We start from the raw sequence: 19657 nt of genomic DNA, 5'->3' as shown, positions 1-19657 counted from the left end.
GTCCTATATATTGATCATCTCCTCCTACAGGGGGCAAGTTTTGCAGTTGTCTAACAATATGGAAGGAGAGTGAAATATTCTGAAAGATTTTCATCATGCACCTTTGATTACCATCTCCAAAGCTGGTAAGACTAGGACACATTTATTGAGCACTGGCTTCTTTGGTTACCAAAGATACAGTAACTGTATTTTATCTCGTGGACAGTTGCCAAAGATCATTTGGCCTCTAAACTAAGCGGGCTTCTACCTACAGCCTCCAAACTGTATGTTTCCCTTTGAGAAAGAGATGGTAAAGAAGAGATAAAATGTAACATTAGTTGCATCATATATCTCTAATATTAGACCTCTACTTGGATGCTTCTGAGCTGGGGAGTAGTATAGGGTTGGGGGAACAGGAAACTCCTGCACATGAAGATGTCTTAACCATGAAACTTGAACACTGGGTCTTGGGCTTTGACTTCAGCATTTTAGCTATAACAGTGCAACCCTGTTACAAATAGCCACTGTAGCATTTCAATAAATTAACCATTTGCATACCACAAAGTTGAAAGTATACTTTCTCATTTCTATCATGAGGACTATGACTTCAAAGGTAGCAAGTACCAGTGTTAGACTACAACAAAAATGTAGCTACACCTTCTGATTTAGGGGGAGGTAGCTTTTGCTGCATTCTGGAGTAAGACAACAATCTTATATTTATGGTGTTGGCTTGGTTTTGTTTTGTTTTTTTTCCTAGTGAATGTTAAATATTCACATAGCTGAATGGCATACCTAAGATTATTTGTGCATATGCGGGTTTATTTATGTTTTGATCACCTTGTCTTCAGTAAAGTAGTCCAGTTCATCGAGGATATCTTTTTAAAAAGCAAAATGAAACAGGACACTTTGAAAAAATAATATGTAGCTTACTTAAGAATGTCAAATTTATGTGAATATTTTTGTATTTGGGGAAAAATGAAATCAGGCCTCTTGTTTTATGGAAATCTAAATGAAAACACACTGTCAAATACTTAGAGGTGGATACTTGGGGGTAGGTATGAAAAGTTCAGGTGTTCTGAGCCTATGAGACAACAAACTCCAGAGTCTCCCTTGAACCCATCTTTCTAGAAGTTTTCTGCATTTGCAGACTGAAGTATCCAAGTACTAAGAGCTACATCTTTGGGAACCCAAGTATTTGACATACTTTTCTGATCTAAGCAACAAGAAAGTGAGATTAGCCTCTCTGGAAGAACAGGATGAAACATATAGCCACATAAACAAGAGAGTCATTAGATAAAAGAGAAGTATCATGCATTTCCTTTGGATTTAACTACAAAGAAACATATTCACAGGTAGAGGTAATTAGATATAGTGATGTGATCCTGCCACTGTAATCCTTTAGTTTAGAAGTGGAAACTGGACATTTTAGAGTATAACTTTTTGTCATGGTCTTTGAAAAATTCAAGGGGAAAATGCTGGACTTTTTGATGCTATGGCTAATGGTAGCTGGAATAATTAATGAAAAACTAATAAGGACATTAGGGCACTGATTTAGTGGAACACTTTATTCTGTTAATTAAGACCTTATGCTTTCTAAGTAGTTACCTGAAAATTAATATCCTGCAGTTTCCTTGTTAGTTTGAAGCTCTTCCTTCTTTAGCATCCCTATAATATTCTATGCATCATTTTATTGTAGCTCTTCTCAGGCCACAATAGAAGAATTTATCTACGAGTATTTGGTAATGAGGATTCTGTCTTGTTATGAATTCTCAGTCCTACCATCGTTATTAGTAAACAATAAAAAATAATAATTTTTAAATAATTGACTGAATATGAGTTTTCTAAAAGTCTATGCTGAAGAGAAAGCTGAGCTAGGTTCCAATCTGACTGAAACTTGTTTAACTGCAATTGGAAAACCAGTCAGCCTTGCTTTCTCCCAATACAACATAAACTCTATTTTTTTTTACATATACAGAAGAAATATCTCAAGAAAGCACCAAAATTTTCCTGAATAGAAATGAAGGGAAATGTGCTTTAGAAAAAACAAAAACAAAAAACTTTATTTATTTTTGAGAGAGAGAGAGAAAGCATGCACAGGAGCAGGGCAGGGGTAGAGAGAGAGAGAGTGAGAAATAGAATCCCAAGCAGGCCCCTGTGGTGTTAGCATGCAAAGCCAAGTGGGGGCTCTATCTAATCAACCATGAGAGCATGGACCTGAGCCAAAATCAAGAGTCAGAACCTTAACTGACTGAGCCGTCCAGGTGTCCTGAAAATGTGCTTATTAAATCTTTATAATCTGTCTCACAATGATTTTTTTGATGGCTGGAGGTACCAGAAATAATGATGCTGACATATATTCATGCAAAATATTGCTATATAATAACTTTATTCAGGCATAATACTCATCATCAATATATTTTTAGCATCGGTTAGCATTAGGATGGAAGTCACTACCTATAGCCGTTGGGTGAAATCCAGTCTTCAGCCTGTTTTATAAATAAAGACGTATTGGAACATATCCATCCAATTCTTTTATATTATGTCTGATTTCAAGCTACCATGATAGAATTGAGTAGTTACAATAGACACTTGTGATTTTTAAAGCCTAAACTATCTGCTTTCTGTTCCTTTATAAGTTTGTCAACCTCTTTTTGCACATAAATTCAAAGTTCTCTTCCTTAGCAAATTTTTAATACATTTCAAGAAGTTCTTCAATTTTGTATAGTCTTGCCTAGTTTTATAATTAGAAGAGTTGTATCAACAGTTCCATGTTGTCATCTGTAATTTACATTTCCAAAGCATTTTTGATAGATTATAGACCAAGCCTTTTTGGTATTGTTACAGAAGTCTTGATGCTTTGAACCAAATTGTTTACATGTATTTATGCCAAACTTCTTATTTAAATGAATTAGAAATGTCCTTGGGGAAAGAATGAACCAAGTGCTTTTTTGATACTTTGTTGGAGTAAAAAGATATTTACTCTTTATATTAATTTGCTTCAAACTTAAAATTTTTATATTTTCCTATCTAGGTTTGTTTGTTTGTTTGTTTGTTTGTTTGTTTGTTTGTTTTAAGGGGGACAGGGAACATATATATTCAGATCCCAGGACTTACAAATTCAGGCTCTGACTTAGAATAACAGTAAGATACTCATTCCCTGATCCTTTTCGTTTTGTTTTTTAATCTTTCTGTCGAAGCTTTGCAGGAGAATCATTTCTGACATCCACACGTTTTACCCCCTCTAGAAACAGAGGCAGAATTAGCAAGGGTAGATTATTAGGGATGACTTTACCACACTGCCCTAGCAGAGACTGGGAAAACAGAGAGAATATAAACAATACATAATGGAGGATTCCAGAAGGTCAGAGGTAAGAAGTTGCCAGAGGCCAGAATATCCTGTCATGGAGAATCTTAAGGCACAGTTAGTTCTCCTTTACTGCGCCTTCAAGGTATCTTGAAATTAGGATCTTTCCCATTTTTCCTTAGGAAAAAACATTTTGCCACAGATCAGGGTTTCTTTTTCTTTTTCTTTTTCTTTTTTTTCCAGATCAAACAAGGTCAGAATAAAAGCCCAATTATGTTTCTAACACGTATGTACACAAAACTTACCTAGTCCTCACGGGTATCCTCAAGATTGTTGCCTTTAGACAAAGAGGGGAAATGGAAATAGATCCTCCTGCTCCTGGCTGTTTTCCATTATTATTCAAGAGCTAAAACTTTTTCTCTTAAAGAAGCAGCACAGGGGCGCCTGGGTGGCGCAGTCGGTTAAGCGTCCGACTTCAGCCAGGTCACGATCTCGCGGTCCGTGAGTTCGAGCCCCGCGTCGGGCTCTGGGCTGATGGCTCAGAGCCTGGAGCCTGTTTCCGATTCTGTGTCTCCCTCTCTCTCTGCCCCTCCCCCATTCATGCTCTGTCTCTCTCTGTCCCAAAAATAAATAAACATTGAAAAAAAAATTAAAAAAAAAAAAAGAAGCAGCACATTAACACAATCATCATATAGCTGTTTCTTTCTCTTTTCCACAATAAAACTTAACTTCTTGAAACAATTTATTAAACTCATTGTCTCCTTTTTCTGTTTAAGTGATTGCTATTAGTTTTCTGCCCTCATAATTTCACTGAATCTGATTTTCACAAAATCATTTAACTTGTTTACCCCAATTCAATGAAAATATTTTTTTTCTTTTTTGCCTTGCATATAAGTGACTATTTGGCACATTTGCTTCTTTTAATCCCTCCTTTTAATTTCTAGAAAGCTGCAAAGGCTCTGTCTAAATTACACCACTCACGTCTTCTATAGATGCTCAGCTTCCTACTGCACGTGTATACTTGCGTGTCTTTCAGAAACGTCATATTCAAGGTTTGAACATCTAAACTCATCATCTCTCAAACCTGCCTTCTTTCCAGTGATCTCTTTGAAATGAATAGTATTGATGTTTACCCGGTTGCCTAACATGAGAGACATTCATTTGATTATGGTGCTTCTCTGTCTGTAAATTTTCGACAGCATTCTTTTCCTTTTAGGAGAAAGTCTGTATTCCTAAACCTGATTTACAAGTGCCATAATGGCCTGGTCCCTTCTTCCCTCTCCAACGTTGCCTTTTAAACTAATGTCCTTTACCTTCGATAATCCAGTAACTATCACTGAATTTATTTCAGTCCCTTGATAGTCTCATGTTCTTCTCATCTAAGTGTTTAACTATGCTCTTTCCAGAGAGGAGGCCAGGAATATGTATCTCCTCTCTGTGTGATGAGTATGTTGGGGATGGGGGAAGGCACGTCTATATTATCATTATATCCCTATCCCCAAGTCAGGGTTTGGCACTGAGTAGGCATGCAGTATAAAAATGAGAAACACTTTGGGGCCCCTGGGTGGCTCAGTCGGTTGAACATCCTACTTTGGCTCAGGTCATGGTCTCACAGTTTGTGGGTTCGAGCCCCACATCGGGCTCTGTGCTGACAGCTTGAAGCCTGCTTCAGATTCTGTTTTTCCCTCTTTCTCTGCCTCTCCCCCACTTGTGCTCACTCTCTCTCTCTCTCAAAAATAAATAAAATGTAAAAAAAAAAAATTAAAATGAGAAACACTTAGACTTGTTATCAATTACTCTGTCCTGAGTTTTTTAGTTCCAGAAGTTCTTGTTCTTGTCGTTACTCTGATGTATTTGCTTGTTTGTTTTGAGGCAGACTGATGAATTTTTTAATGTGTATATAGGACACTAAAGCAGTTTAAGAAAGGTACACAATATATCACAACCATGTTCTGAAAAGTCTCTACAATCATATATATTTCAGCGTCAGAGTCTCAGGCAGCAGCCCGGGTCCTCTTCATGGTAGGAGAGCCATTTTTCCAATGAGATCTATGGGGAAGGGTGGTTACCCTTAAAGGTTACCACCTTGGAACACTGTTCCTAACTCTTCTTACAAATATGAGTGAAGTATGTAAGTTATTTATGCCTATGTCATGGTATAGCTGGCCAGGAAAAGTTATATTTTCAAAGATTTTATATAGGTTGCAAATATTTTATCATTTTCCCCCTCCTATCTTACTTGTTAGGTTTTTCAGTCTGTCAGTGTAGTTTTAAAATTTTGGAAGCGTAGACTAAAAACAAAGAAAAATGTTAACATTACTTTCATATTTCTAACTTTAAATTGATGCTACTAATAATGTGAATTGCAAACTTTTTTATTACTTTATAATATTCATTTTAACTAAATCCTTCTGATTTTTAACAAAAAGTATTTTGCATTCATAATTATAATAGCAAACCTACCCAACATTTTTATTTGTGTAGGTGGTTGAGATGCTTAAAGATTGCAATGTAAACAGTATACACAATATGTTCTTATTTCTTCTATATGAAGCAATACAGATTTACAGAAGTTACTCAGATACTCTGAAAATTATACATGACCTACAAATGTATTGATATTAATACCCTTCCAAGAAAATAGTCCCCATTTTAATCTATTATATTCTACAACTGGAATCAAAGGAAAGAATTTAAAAACAAATATCAAGATAATTTGGAATGATGTGTGCATTTCACTTCAAGCCCCAAATATTTCTTCCAGATATTCCAGATTTTGCCACTATCGTTTTTAGATTTTAAAATTGAATTTCAATAGCTAGACGATTATGTCAGCACCACCAAGCTCATCAAAGTGACAGGATATTTTAAAGAGATATACATATATATCAGTAGCCATTAAAAATCCTCCCCACCCCAGTTTTTGGAACAAATGGTAGGAAAAGCACATCTTGGAAACTACTTGGCTACTAGGAGCATAACTTATCCAGAATAAATAAAAATCCACATTGACATACTATGCTTCAAATCCTATTGAATAGAGGTTTAAAAATTTAAAGAATAGTAAAGATTTGAAAATAAAAATTACTTTTATTATTTATTTATTTGTTTGTTTGTTTGTTTATTTTTGACGTTTATTTATTTTTGAGAGAGAGACACAGACAGAGAGATAGAGCATGAGCAGAGAAGGGGCAGAGAGAGAGGGAGACACAGAATCTGAAGCAGGCTCCAGGCTCTGAGCTGTCAGAACAGAGCCCCATGTGGTGCTAGAACCTGGGAGCTGCAAGATCATGACTGGAGCCCAAGTTGGACACTTAACCAACTGAGCCACTCAGGTACCCCCCAAATTACTCTTTTTTTAAATACAAGGCAAAACAAGAAATACAATAGGACTTAAATATATAGAAAATTAAAGACAGAAAGAAGAGCATATAAACCACATAAAAACAACTATGCTAATATGCAGAGGTGAGGTGACTATATCTGTTTAATGGCAGCAGCACGATGTCCAGCCTAAAGCAATAGGATTTGATGAAGCCTGTTTATTTAAGTAATGAAGACTACTTTTGATGACACTGTGATTAATATGAATGGGTTTGAGGGGTGCCTGGGTGACTCCTGGGTTAAGCATCCCACTTCAGTTCAGGTCATGATCTTGCGGTTTGTGAGTTCGAGCCCGGCTTCGGTCTCTGTGCTGGCAGCTCAGAGCCTGGAGGCTGCTTGGGATTCTGTGTCTCCCCGTCTCTCACCCCTCCCCTGCTCATGCCCTGTCTCTCTCTGTCTCTGAATAATAAATAAGTGTTATTTTTTTTTTTAATGGGAACGGGATTGTAACTTCACACAATTCAGCCATTGATTGGTGATATACACTTCTATTAAATTTAATTCACATTTTAAGAGTGCCAACGTTGGATAAACACAAGTGTTTGATATAAATAAAGCAGTTCAATCTTCTGAAGATCCACACATTTGCCAGCTGACCTCCTGTCTTACTACATGAGCTTATCAAAGTTAATTTTGTTTCCTGTGTCTATAATGAGCTCTTAAAACATGTCAGTAATATATTTGAATGAATTGTGAGAAAGTGTGAAGTTTCATTTATAATATATCTGAAGGGACTTTAGTTCAGTTTAGTAAAGATGCTGTATCAGGCTCTGGGCTGATGGCTCGGAGCCTGGAGCCTGTTTCCGATTCTGTGTCTCCCTCTCTCTCTGCCCCTCCCCCGTTCATGTTCTGTCTCTCTCTGTCCCAAAAATAAATAAAAACGTTGAAAAAAAAAAAGATGCTGTGATAATTAGGTGACATGAAAAGAATGTTACAATGACAACTGTGTTCTTCCATCACGACCCAATTTCCTTACTTGTACATTAAGTTAGTGCATACATATTGAATTTGTGCAAGCAAAAACAATATATACTCCTAAGAGATATAGTATTTTAAAATAGAATATGTACTATCATAAGGTTAGTTTTCTGGTATTTCATTGTTTTTAAAGTGACTTGGAAACTGACTCTCAGATGTTGTAATAAATCATCAAGTATATTTGCATAGTTATCATGTTCCTGTTACAAATACCAAGACCCATTACCTCACCTCTCTGGTTGTGCTTCTCTTAGGACAGAAACAAGCTGGCAGAAATCAGGGTAATGCATTGGTCATAAGCACCCACACTTCCACCATTTGCTGAGCTAGAGACCAATTTTAATGAACTACAAACTCGATTTCAATAAGTTCTAATAAAAACCTCCCACCAATTCCATTTTCTCGCCTAAACAACAGACTAATGATCTCCTTTCATATGAAAGGGTTGGAGAGGAGAGTGAGTTTGTCCTAAAGCAGAGATAATTTTAGCAGAGAGGGCAATTTATGCTACAATTCTAGCCCATCCTGTTCTGGTGGATGGTCACTCCATCCCTACTCACTTTGTTTCTTTTATAGTACTTTATTTTTTTTCCTGGTTCTTATCATCTAGCAGTCTCCTTATTTGCTTATTATCTCTCTGCTCTCTAGTACATAAGATCCATAGCACAAGGAGTTTGTTTGTCTGCTTGACTACCATATCCCCAGTTCCTAGAATAGTACGTGCCAAACAGTATGCACTTAATAAATATTTATTGAATTAAATTTTTATCCTGATAGTTCTTATCTCCTTAATTAATATCCCAAATCACCTATGACCATATTTCCTACTGCCTCTGCCAAGTTTCAAAAGCAAATTGGCTACATAATTTGTTGAGCCCAGTGAAAAATGAAATTGTTCAAATAAATTCTTAAGAACTTCAAGACAAAGACAGCAGAGCATTATACCATCTGTGGTTATGTGTCAGTGTGGGGCCCTATGCAACTGCATAGGTCTCACATCTAGGAAGCCAGCCCTTCATATCCCAAATCCTTTATGTTTAGACTTTTAAATAACCAATAAGGGAAGGAAGGTATTCTTTAACATTTCTAAGTAAATCGTTTATAGATACCTGGCTATAAAAGAGATCAAAGTTGGGATATGTGCTTGTTTGTTTGTTTAATTAATAATTATTTATTTTAGAGAGAGAGATACAGAGTGCAAGTGGGGCAGGGGAAGACAGAGAGGGAGACACAGAATCTGAACCAGGCTCCAGAATCTGAGCTGTCAGCACAGAGTCCAATGAGGGGTTTGAACCCACAAACAGCAAGATTGTGACCTGAGCCAAAGTCAGATGCTTAACTGACTTAGCCACCCAGACACCCTGGGATATTTGCTTGTTTAAGTGAAGCATTAATTGAATCACCAGAAAAAGGAAAAGATTATATGGAAGCCAAGATAGGGTGATATTGCCATTTAGGGCCCAATTTAAAAAAAATAGAAATTTTACGTGCCTTCCAAGTTCACAGCTATTTATATGTAACTATTGGACCTCTGTAAGGGTTAATGATATTATACTTCAAAACTACAAACATTGACTTTGACACAGAGTGCTGTGATAGCTGATGGTGGTTCTATGTAAAGTGATACTTAACTTTCAGTTTAACAGCCAGTGGATACCCAGGACTGGTAAAATTAGATATCATTCAAATTTGACTGGATATAGTTGAAAGTTGAGAGAACTGCAGAAAAGATAATCAATATTTCAACAAAGACTACCTAAGCAGAAGAGACAGAGTTAATCAAGACTCAAAATGAAGGTAGTCCAAAGTAAAATGAGATATAATGGATCAAATGAGAAATTTTGGTGCTTTCAGATTCACAATTCTGTTACAGCATTCCTGTTATAAGTCCTGTGGCAAGTCATACAGAGGTGAGCATAGCAGGGTCAGGATACAAAATTCACTCCTGTACAATTTGGAACTCAGATTTTTCCTGGAGTTTAGAGTTTAAATAATCACAATCCCATAAATAGTGATCACAATAATTACATAAGTACATTTAATCTAATGGAAAACTACATTTGTCCCAATGGAAAGCTATATTTAAACTAGTTGTACTTGTCAAACTCACACCCAGGATTTATTCTATTGCCCTTAAGTGCTACTCCAGTTTTATTCACACTTCCTCTCCAGGACCTTAAAATCTCATTCTATGTGTCACACTTCTGAATAATCCTAGTATCTGGGATTAAAAAATATGATGAAAGGACACTATGGAGAAGAAGCATTTCCTTTTTTTTTTTTTTTTATTTTTTTTTTTTAACTTTTTTTTTTTTAATTTATTTTTGGGACAGAGAGAGACAGAGCATGAACGGGGGAGGGGCAGAGAGAGAGGGAGACACAGAATCAGAAACAGGCTCCAGGCCCCGAGCCATCAGCCCAGAGCCTGACACGGGACTCGAACTCACGGACCTCGAGATCGTGACCTGGCTGAATTTGGACGCTTGACCGACTGCACCACCCAGGCGCCCCAGAAGCATTTCCTTTTTAATATATAAAGAAATGCTAACTACTCATTTTATTTACTTATTTATTTATTTTTGTTGTACTGATGGTTTTTTCAGCTATAGTAATTCATTATAATATTTTATTCTACATGATTATTCATTTCCTTGTCTTTCTTCCAAGATTTTATTTAAATTCAAGTTAGTTAACATATAGTGTAGTATTGTTTCAGGAGTAAAATTTAATGATTCATCACTTACATATAATGCCCAGTGTTCATCACAAGTGCCCTCCTTAATGCCCATGACCCATTTATCCCAACTCTGCTCCCCCACCTCCACTCCAACAACCCTCAGTTTATTCTCATAGTTTATAGTCTTTTATGGTTTTCCTCCCTCTTTGCTTTAATATTATTTTATTTTCCCTTCCCTTCCTCTATGTTCACTTGTTTTGTTTCTTAAATTCCACATATGAGTGAAAACATATGGTATTTGTCTTTCTCTGACTGACTTATTTTGCTTAGCATAATACACTCTAGTTCTACCCACATCATTGCAAATGGCAAGATTTCATTCCTTTTGATGGCTGGGTAATATTCCATTATATGTATGACCACTCATCAGTTGATGGACATTGGGAGGCTTTACATATTTTAGCTGTTGTTGATAATGCTGCTGTAACCATTGGGGTGCATGGGCCCTTCGAATCTATATTTTTGTATCCTTCTTTGGGATAAATACCTAGTAATGCAATTTCTGGGTCATAGGGTAGCTCTATCTCCAACTTCTGAGGAAACTCCATACTAGTTTCCAGAGCAGCTGTATCAGTTTGCATTCCCACCAACAGTGTAAGAAGGTTCCCCTTTCTCCTGATCCTTGCCAACATTTGTTTCCTGAGTTGTTAATTCTAGCCATTCTGACAGGTGTGAGGTGGTATCACATTGTAGTTTTGATTTCTATTTCCCTGATGATGAGTGATGTTGAGCATTTTTTCATGTATCTGTTAGCCATTTGTACTTCTTTGGAGAAATGTCTGATCATGTCTTTTCTCCATTTCTTAACTGAATTATTTATTTTTTGGGTGTTGATTTTGGCAAGTTCTTTATAGATTTTGGATACCAGCCCTTTATCCAATATGTCATTTTCAAATATCTTCTTCCATTCCGTTGGTTGCCTTTTAGTTTTTTTTTTTTTTTATTGTTTCCTTCACTGTGCAGAAGCTTTTTATCTTGATGAAGTCCCAATAGTTCATTTTTGCTTTCGTCTCCCTTGCCTCCAGAGACATTACTAGTAAGAAGTTGCTGCAGCCAAAGCCAAAAAGGTTGCTGCCAGTGTTCTCTGGGTTTTCTGTCTCACATTTAGGTCTTTCACCCATTTGGAATTTATGTTTGTGTATGGTGTAAAAAAGTGTTCCAGTTTCATGTTTCTACACGTCACTGTCCAGTTTTCCCAACACTATTTGTTGAAGAGACTGTCTTTTTTCCATTGGATGTTCTTTCCTGCTTTGTCCAAGATTAGTTGATCATATAGTTGTGGGTCCATTTCTGGATCCTCTATTCTGTTCCATTGATCTATGTGTCTGTTTTTGTGCTAGTAGTATACTGCCTTTGCGATTACAGTTTGTATACATCTTGAAGTCCAGATGCCTTATGTTGCCTCCCATTTTACTTTGCTTTTTCAACTTCACTTTGACTATTCAGGGTCTTTTGTGCTTCCATTAAAATTTTAGAATTGTTTGCTCTAGCTTTGTGAAAAATGCTGGTGTTATATTGATAAGGATTGCATTGAATGTGTAGATTGCTTTAGGTAGTATACATTTTTAGCAATTTTTTTCTCCTCATCCATGAACATGGAATGTTTTTCCATTTCTTTGTGTCTTCAATTTCTTTTATAAATGTTCTATAATTTTCAGAGTAAAGCTCTTTTACCTTGTAATTAGATTTTTTTTCTAGATATCTTATGGTTTTTGTTGCAATTGTAAATGAGATTGATTCCTTAATTTATCTTTCTGCTGCTTCATTATTGGTGCATAGAAATGAAACAGATTTCTGTACATAGACTTTATATTCTGTGACTTTGCTGAATTCTTGTATCTGTTCTAGTAATTTTTTGATGGAGTCTTTTGGATTTTCTACATAGAGTTTCATGTCATCTGTAAAGAGTGAAAGTTTGACTTCTTCCTTGCTGATTTGGGTGAATTTTATTTCTTTTTGTTGTCCAATTGCTGAGGCTAGGTCTTCCAGTACTAGGTTGAACAACAGTGGTGAGAGTGAAAATCCCTTCATTTTCCTGCCATTAGGGGAAAAGCTCTCAGATTTTCCCCATTGAGGATGATATTAGATGTGGGTCTTTCATATACGGCTTTTATGATGTTAATGTATGTTTCTTCTGTCTATACTTTCTTGAGGGTTTTTATCAAGAAAGAATGCTGTATTTTGCCAAATGGTTTCTCTGCATCTATTGAGAGAATCATATGATTCTTATCCTTTCTTTGATTAATGCGGTATATCACATTGGCTGATTTGTGGATATTGAACCAGCCCTAAATCCCAGGAATAAACCAACTTGATTGGGGTGAATAATTCTTTTAACGTACCATTGGATTGGATTTGCTAGTATTTTATTGAGAATTTTTGCATCCATATTCATCAGGGATATTGGCCTCTAATTCTCCTTTTAGTGTTATCTTTGTCTGGTTTTGGAATGAAGGAAATACTGGCATCATAGGATGGGTTTGGAAGTTTTCCCTCTATTTCTAGTTTTTTAGAACAGTTTCAAAAGAATAGGTATTAATTATTTTTTAAATGTTTGGTAGAATTCTCCTGAGAAGACATCTGGCCCTGGACTCTGGTTTGTTGGGAGATTTTTGATACTGATTCAATTTCTTTACTGGTTATGGGTCTGTTCAAATTTTCTATTTCTTCCTATTTCAGTTTTGGTAGTTTATATGATTCTAAAAATTTATTTATTTCTTCCAAATTGTCCAACTTGTTGGCATATAATCACTCATAATATTCTGTTAGTATTGTTTGGGTTTCTGTGGTGCTGGTTGAGATCTCTCCTCTTTCATTTGTCATTTTATTTATAAATAATTCATAAATAAATTTATAAATAAATTTCTCTTTTCTTTTTGATAAGTCTGCTAGGAGTTTATCAATTATAATTATTTTTTTCAAAGAACTAGTTCTTAGTTGTGTTGATTTGTTCTGTTTTTTTTTTCTTTTTTTAATTTCAATATCACTGATTTCTGTTCTAATCTTTATTATTTCCCTTCTGATGTTTTTGGGCCCATTTGTGTGCTTTCCTACAGCTCCTTTAGGTGTAAGGTTAGAATGTATATTTGAGAATTTTCTTCCTGCGAATAAGGCCTGAATTACTATATATTTCCCTCTTATGACTATCTTTGCTGCATCCCAAAGGTTTTGAAATGTTGTGTTTTCATTTTCATCGGCTTCCATGTATTTTTTTAATTATTATTATTTTTTATTTCATGGTTAATCCATTCATTATTTAATCAGATGTTCTTTAACCCTGATGTATTGGTAGTCTTTCCAATTTTTTTTCCTTGTGGTTTACTTCAAGTTTCATAGTATTGTGATTTGAAAATACGCATGGCATGATCTCAGTCAACTCAGTCCTTTCTACTTGCTGAGGCCTGATTTGTGACTCAGTATGTGATCTATTCTGGTGGATGTTCCATAGGCACTCAAAAAGAGTGTGTATCCTGCTGCTTTAAGGGAAAATGCTCTGAATATATTTTTTAAGTCCATCTGGTCCATTGTGTCATTCAAAGCCATTGTTTCCTTGTTGATTTTCTGCTTAGATGATCTGTCCATTGTATTAAGTGGGGTGTTAAAATCCCCTATTATTATTGTTGGGGCATAAATATTTACAACTTTTATACCTCCTTGTCGGATAGACCACCATATTGTGCCCTTCTTCACCTCTTTTTATAGTATTTGGCTTAAAACTAGTTTTTCTGATATAAATATGGCTACTCCAGCTTTGATGTCCATTAGTGTGACAAATTGTTCTCCACCCCCTAATTTTCAATTCAGTGGTGTTTTGATGTCTACAATGAATCTCTTGTAAGCAGCATATATATGGGTATGTTTTTAACCCATTTTGATGTCTTATGTCTTTTTATTGGAGCATTTACTCTATTTATATTTAATTATTCATAGATATAAATTAGTGCCATTGTATTACCTGTAAAATCACTGTTCCTGTAGACAGTTTCTATTCCTCTGTAGTCTGTTGCTGTTGGTGTCTCCTACTCAAAGAGTCCCCTTTAATAATTCTTGAACTGGCTTAGTGTTCATGAACTTCTTTCTACTTTTTGCTTGTGTTGGAAATTCTTTCTCTCTCTTTCTATTCAGAATGACATCCTTGCTGGATAATATTCTTGGCTGCATATTTTTCCCATTTAGCATGATTAATATCATGCCAGGCTCCTTTGGCCTGTCTAGTTTTTGTGGACAAGTCTGCAGCTAACCTTTTGTGTCTACCCTTGTAGGTTAAGGACCTTTTGTCCCTAGCTGCTTTCAGGAAAGAAGCCTGATCCAAAAAATGAGAAAAGAAAATGAAAAACAAACAAATGAAAAATAACAACAACAACAACAAAAAAAAAACATAAGCCTGATTAAAAACAAACAAAACAAACAGAAAAGATCCTGGTCTTATTTTCACCAGAGCTGAAGCTGATGCTTTGGAGCACTCTATGATCAGTAGACTGGTGCATACAGGGAGAGTGTTAATTCTCTGTGGAAGAGGTCCACTGTTCTGCCTCACAATCAAGACCTGCCCTTGTAAAGATGTCCCTGCAGGGCATAGGGGGGCAGGTTTTGGTGTAAGTGGCTCCAGCTTAGGGGACAGGGCACTGTGTTGCTCCCTGAAATCCCACCAGACTGGCAGGTGATGGAAGATGACATCATCTCATTGTCTCATCCCCAGGGAGGGAAGCTGGTGCCCGCCCCTGTTCAGGTGGCCCTCACAGACAAGCAAACAATCTCCCCTCATTTGTCCCAGGTTTCCATCAGATCCCTTCTGTTTCCCAGGGCCAATGACACACCCAATCTCATGTGTTTTATCTTTGGTGCATGACTAGAATTCAAATCCCAAATCTTAAAAGACCTGGCAAGGCATGGAACTGCTTCCTTCTCTCTAGAAGAGAGACTCACAGCACTACACCTGGTGCCTTTCTGTCCCAGAAAAGCAGTCACAGGACTGAGCAGGTGTCTGGATAGATGGAGCTTATGGTGAAGCACAGCAAAAAGCTGAGACCACTTTATCCACCCTCTGCACGTGGCTCTGTGCCCTGCTATTGAAAAGCCGCTCAAAGGTGCTAGACGGGTCTTCAGACCTTGGAGAGGAAATACACCCTCTTCCAAATATACTCCAGGAAAAGGAACATTCTCTCCCAGTGTCACCAAACCACACTTTCTGCTGTCTACTCCTGGGTCTCCCCTTCTTCTCCCCAGGAGCACTGCCACATGCCCGGATCTACTCCAGCAAATTGCACAGACTTCCAAACACTCAGAATGTCAGCTCTACTATTTGCAAAAACGTGATAGTCTGTTTCATGCTTCCTCTATTAATCGTTTTGGGGAAATGCTTTTCTTGTGTGAACCTGACACACCTCTCTCCCCCCTTCTTTATTTATTTCCAAGAATAGGGCTCCACCCTTGGAACACTACAGCTTTTCTTTCCCCCAATTCCCCTCTCACTACAGCATACTTGCTACGTTCTTTTCCTCAAATTATGCAGATTGTTCTCTTAATCATCAGATCATTTCCTAAGTGTTCAAAATGATTTGATGTTGATCTCCAACTGTGTTCAAGGGACAAGATGAGCCCAGGGACCCTTCCTACTCAGCCATCTTAACTCCTCCACCTACCTACTCATTTTAAAAAGAAAACATACATTCAGGATAATACAGGTTTGCTTTTATATCCAATATAAAATTTGTCTCTTGTCTATAAGAGTAAAGAATACAAAATGCTAAAAGAAATGAATTTAATATGTTTATACCAATTTAATCATTTTAGGACATATTCCTGATATATGTTATTTTTTTTTTTGGTCTAGAAGTTTCCCTACTTTAATCTTCTAACAATAGAATACTACTTTCTCTGGAACACTTGACCTTTGATAGTTTTTGGTGACTTACTTAATAATGATATCACAGATGAGTAATTGTTGTGAACAGCAGTTAGTAACCAATGTTAAGAATTTCCCCAAAAGGAAAGTATTTACATGTAAGAAATGATAAAAGAAGTTCTCACAGCAAAATTACATTCAAAAATAGGTATTTAGATGATGATAGGAGAGAGGGAAGATGGCGGCGTAGGAGGACGCTGGGCTCACCGCGCGTCTTGCTGATCACTTAGATTCCACCAACACCTGCCTAAATAACCCAGAAAACCACCAGAGGATTAGCAGAACAGAGTCGCCGGAGCCAAGCACAGACGAGAGGCCCACAGAAGAGGGTAGGAAGGGCGGCGAGGCGGTGCGCGCTCCACGGACTGGCGGGAAGGAACCAGGGCAGAGGGGCGGCTCGCCGGCCAACCAGAGACCCCGAGTCTGGCTTGCAAAAAGCGGACGGGCCTGACAGACTGTGTTCAGACAGCAAGCGCGACTTAGCGGCTGGGAGGTCATAAGTTAACAGCTCTGCTCAGAAAGCCGGAAGGCTGGAGGACAAAGGGAAGGAGAGCTGCTGAGCCCCCTGACCACAGAGCTCAGTTTGGTGGGGAACAAAGGCGCTCGCCAGCGCCATCTCCCCCGCCCATCCCCCAGCCAAAATCCCAAAGAGAACCAGTTCCTGCCAGGGAACTTGCTCGCTCCGCGCAAACACCCAACTCTGCCCTTCTGCGGAGCCAAACCTCCTGCAGCGGATCTGACTCCCTCCTGCTGCCACAGGGCACCTCCTGAAGTGGATCACCTAAGGAGAAGCAAGCTAAGCCTGCCCCTCCTGCCCCTGTGCACCTTGCCTACCCACCCCAGCTAAGACGCCAGTTCCCCAACATCACAAGCCTGGCAGTGTGCAAGTAGCCCAGACGGGCCACCCCACCCCACAGTGAATCCCGCCCCTAGGAGAGGGGAAGAGAAGGCACACACCAGTCTGACTGTGGACACAGCGGTGGGCTGGGGGCAGACATCAGGTCTGACTGCGGCTCCACCCACCAACTCCAGGTATACACCAAGGCACAGGGGAAGTGCCCTGCAGGTCCTCACCATGCCAGGGACTATCCAAAATGACCAAGCGGAAGAATTCCCCTCAGGAGAATCTCCAGGAAATAACAACAGCTAATGAGCTGATCAAAAAGGATTTAAATAATATAACAGAAAGTGAATTTAGAATAATAGTCATAAAATTAATCGCTGGGCTTGAAAACAGTATAGCTGACAGCAGAGAATCTCTTGCTACAGAGATCAAGGGACTAAGGAACAGTCACGAGGAGCTGAAAAACGCTTTAAATGAAATGCATAACAAAATGGAAACCACCACGGCTCGGATTGAAGAGGCAGAGGAGAGAATAGGTGAACTAGAAGATAAAGTTATGGAAAAAGAGGAAGCTGAGAAAAAGAGAGAGAAAAAAATCCAGGAGTATGAGGGGAAAATTAGAGAACTAAGTGATACACTAAAAAGAAATAATATACGCATCATTGGTATCCCACAGGAGGAAGAGAGAGGGAAAGGTGCTGAAGGGGTAATTGAAGAAATAATAGCTGAGAACTTCCCTGAACTGGGGAAGGAAAGAGGCATTGAAATCCAAGAGGCACAGAGAACTCCCTTTAGACGTAACTTGAATCGATCTTCTGCATGACATATCATAGTGAAATTGGCAAAATACAAGGATAAAGAGAAAATTCTGAAAGCAGCAAGGGGTAAACATGCCCTCACATATAAAGGGAGACCTATAAGACTCGTGACTGATCTCTCTTTTGAAACTTGGCAGGCCAGAAAGAATTGGCACGAGATTTTCAGTGTGCTAGACAGAAAAAATATGCAGCCGAGAATCCTTTATCCAGCAAGTCTGTCATTTAGAACAGAAGGAGAGATAAAGGTCTTCCCAAACAAACAAAAACTGAAGGAATTTGTCACCACTAAACCAGCCCTACAAGAGATCCTAAGGGGGACCCTGTGAGACAAAGTACCAGAGACATCACTACAAGCATAAAACATACAGACATCACAATGACTCTAAACCCACATCCGTCTATAATAACACTGAATGTAAATGGATTAAATGCGCCAACCAAAAGACATAGGGTATCAGAATGGATAAAAAAACAAGACCCATCTATTTGCTGTCTACCAGAGACTCATTTTAGACCTGAGGACACCTTTAGATTGAGAGTGAGGGGATGGAGAACTATTTATCATGCTACTGGAAGCCAAAAGAAAGCTGGAGTAGCCATACTTATATCAGACAAACCAGACTTTAAATTAAAGGCTGTAACAAGAGATGAAGAAGGACATTATATAATAGTGACAGGGTCTATCCATCAGAAAGAGCTAACAATTATAAATGTCTATGCGCCGAATACCGGAGCGCCCAAATATATAAAACAATTACTCATAAACATAAGCAACCTTATTGATAAGAATGTGGTAATTGCAGGGGACTTTAACACTCCACTTACAGAAATGGATAGATCATCTAGACACACGGTCAATAAAGAAACAAGGGCCCTGAATGAGACATTGGATCAGATGGACTTGACAGATATATTTAGAACTCTGCATCCCAAAGCAACAGAATATACTTTCTTCTCGAGTGCACATGGAACATTCTCCAAGATAGATCATATACTGGGTCATAAATGCTATTGTGACCAAATCTAGTCTTTCCTCATTTGAATCCTTCCACTTTTCAGTGATAAAGGTTCTAATTAACAAATATGGGGAGAAAACATCACGAGCACCAGGTTGTTTCCTCCTATCCCTTTCACATACTTAAGTATTTAGGATTTCTAAATACTAAATTCCTAAGACATTTTTAAAGAATATATTGCTTCAGTTTCTTCTCACATATTTATCTATACAACCATTTTTCACCCAACTATCTTTCTACTGCCTGCTTACCTATATATCCATTATCTATCTATCATCCTTTTTTTTTTATTTTTATTTTTAAAATTTTTTTTTCAACGTTTATTTATATTTGGGACAGAGAGAGACAGAGCATGAACAGGGGAGGGTCAGAGAGAGAGGGAGACACAGAATCGGAAGCAGGCTCCAGGCTCCGAGCCATCAGCCCAGAGCCCGACGCGGGGCTCGAACTCACCGACCGCGAGATCGTGACCAGGCTGAAGTCGGACGCTTAACCGACTGCGCCACCCAGGCGCCCCTATCATCATTTTTTTATCATCATCTATCTATCATCTATTCATTTATCTATGGATATACATCTCTGTTACAATAAGAGTTGCATATAGCATACCTCAATACAAATTATTTCCTGTTGGTCGTAGGATGCTGAAACCTCTGCTATCTTTTGTCAAAACATGATTAGCTTATTTGATT

The sequence above is a fragment of the Herpailurus yagouaroundi genome, unplaced genomic scaffold, assembly GCF_014898765.1.
Source record: "Herpailurus yagouaroundi ecotype Mexico unplaced genomic scaffold, PumYag 28, whole genome shotgun sequence".
NCBI lineage: Eukaryota > Metazoa > Chordata > Mammalia > Carnivora > Felidae > Herpailurus > Herpailurus yagouaroundi.
This window is presented reverse-complemented; position numbering follows the sequence as displayed.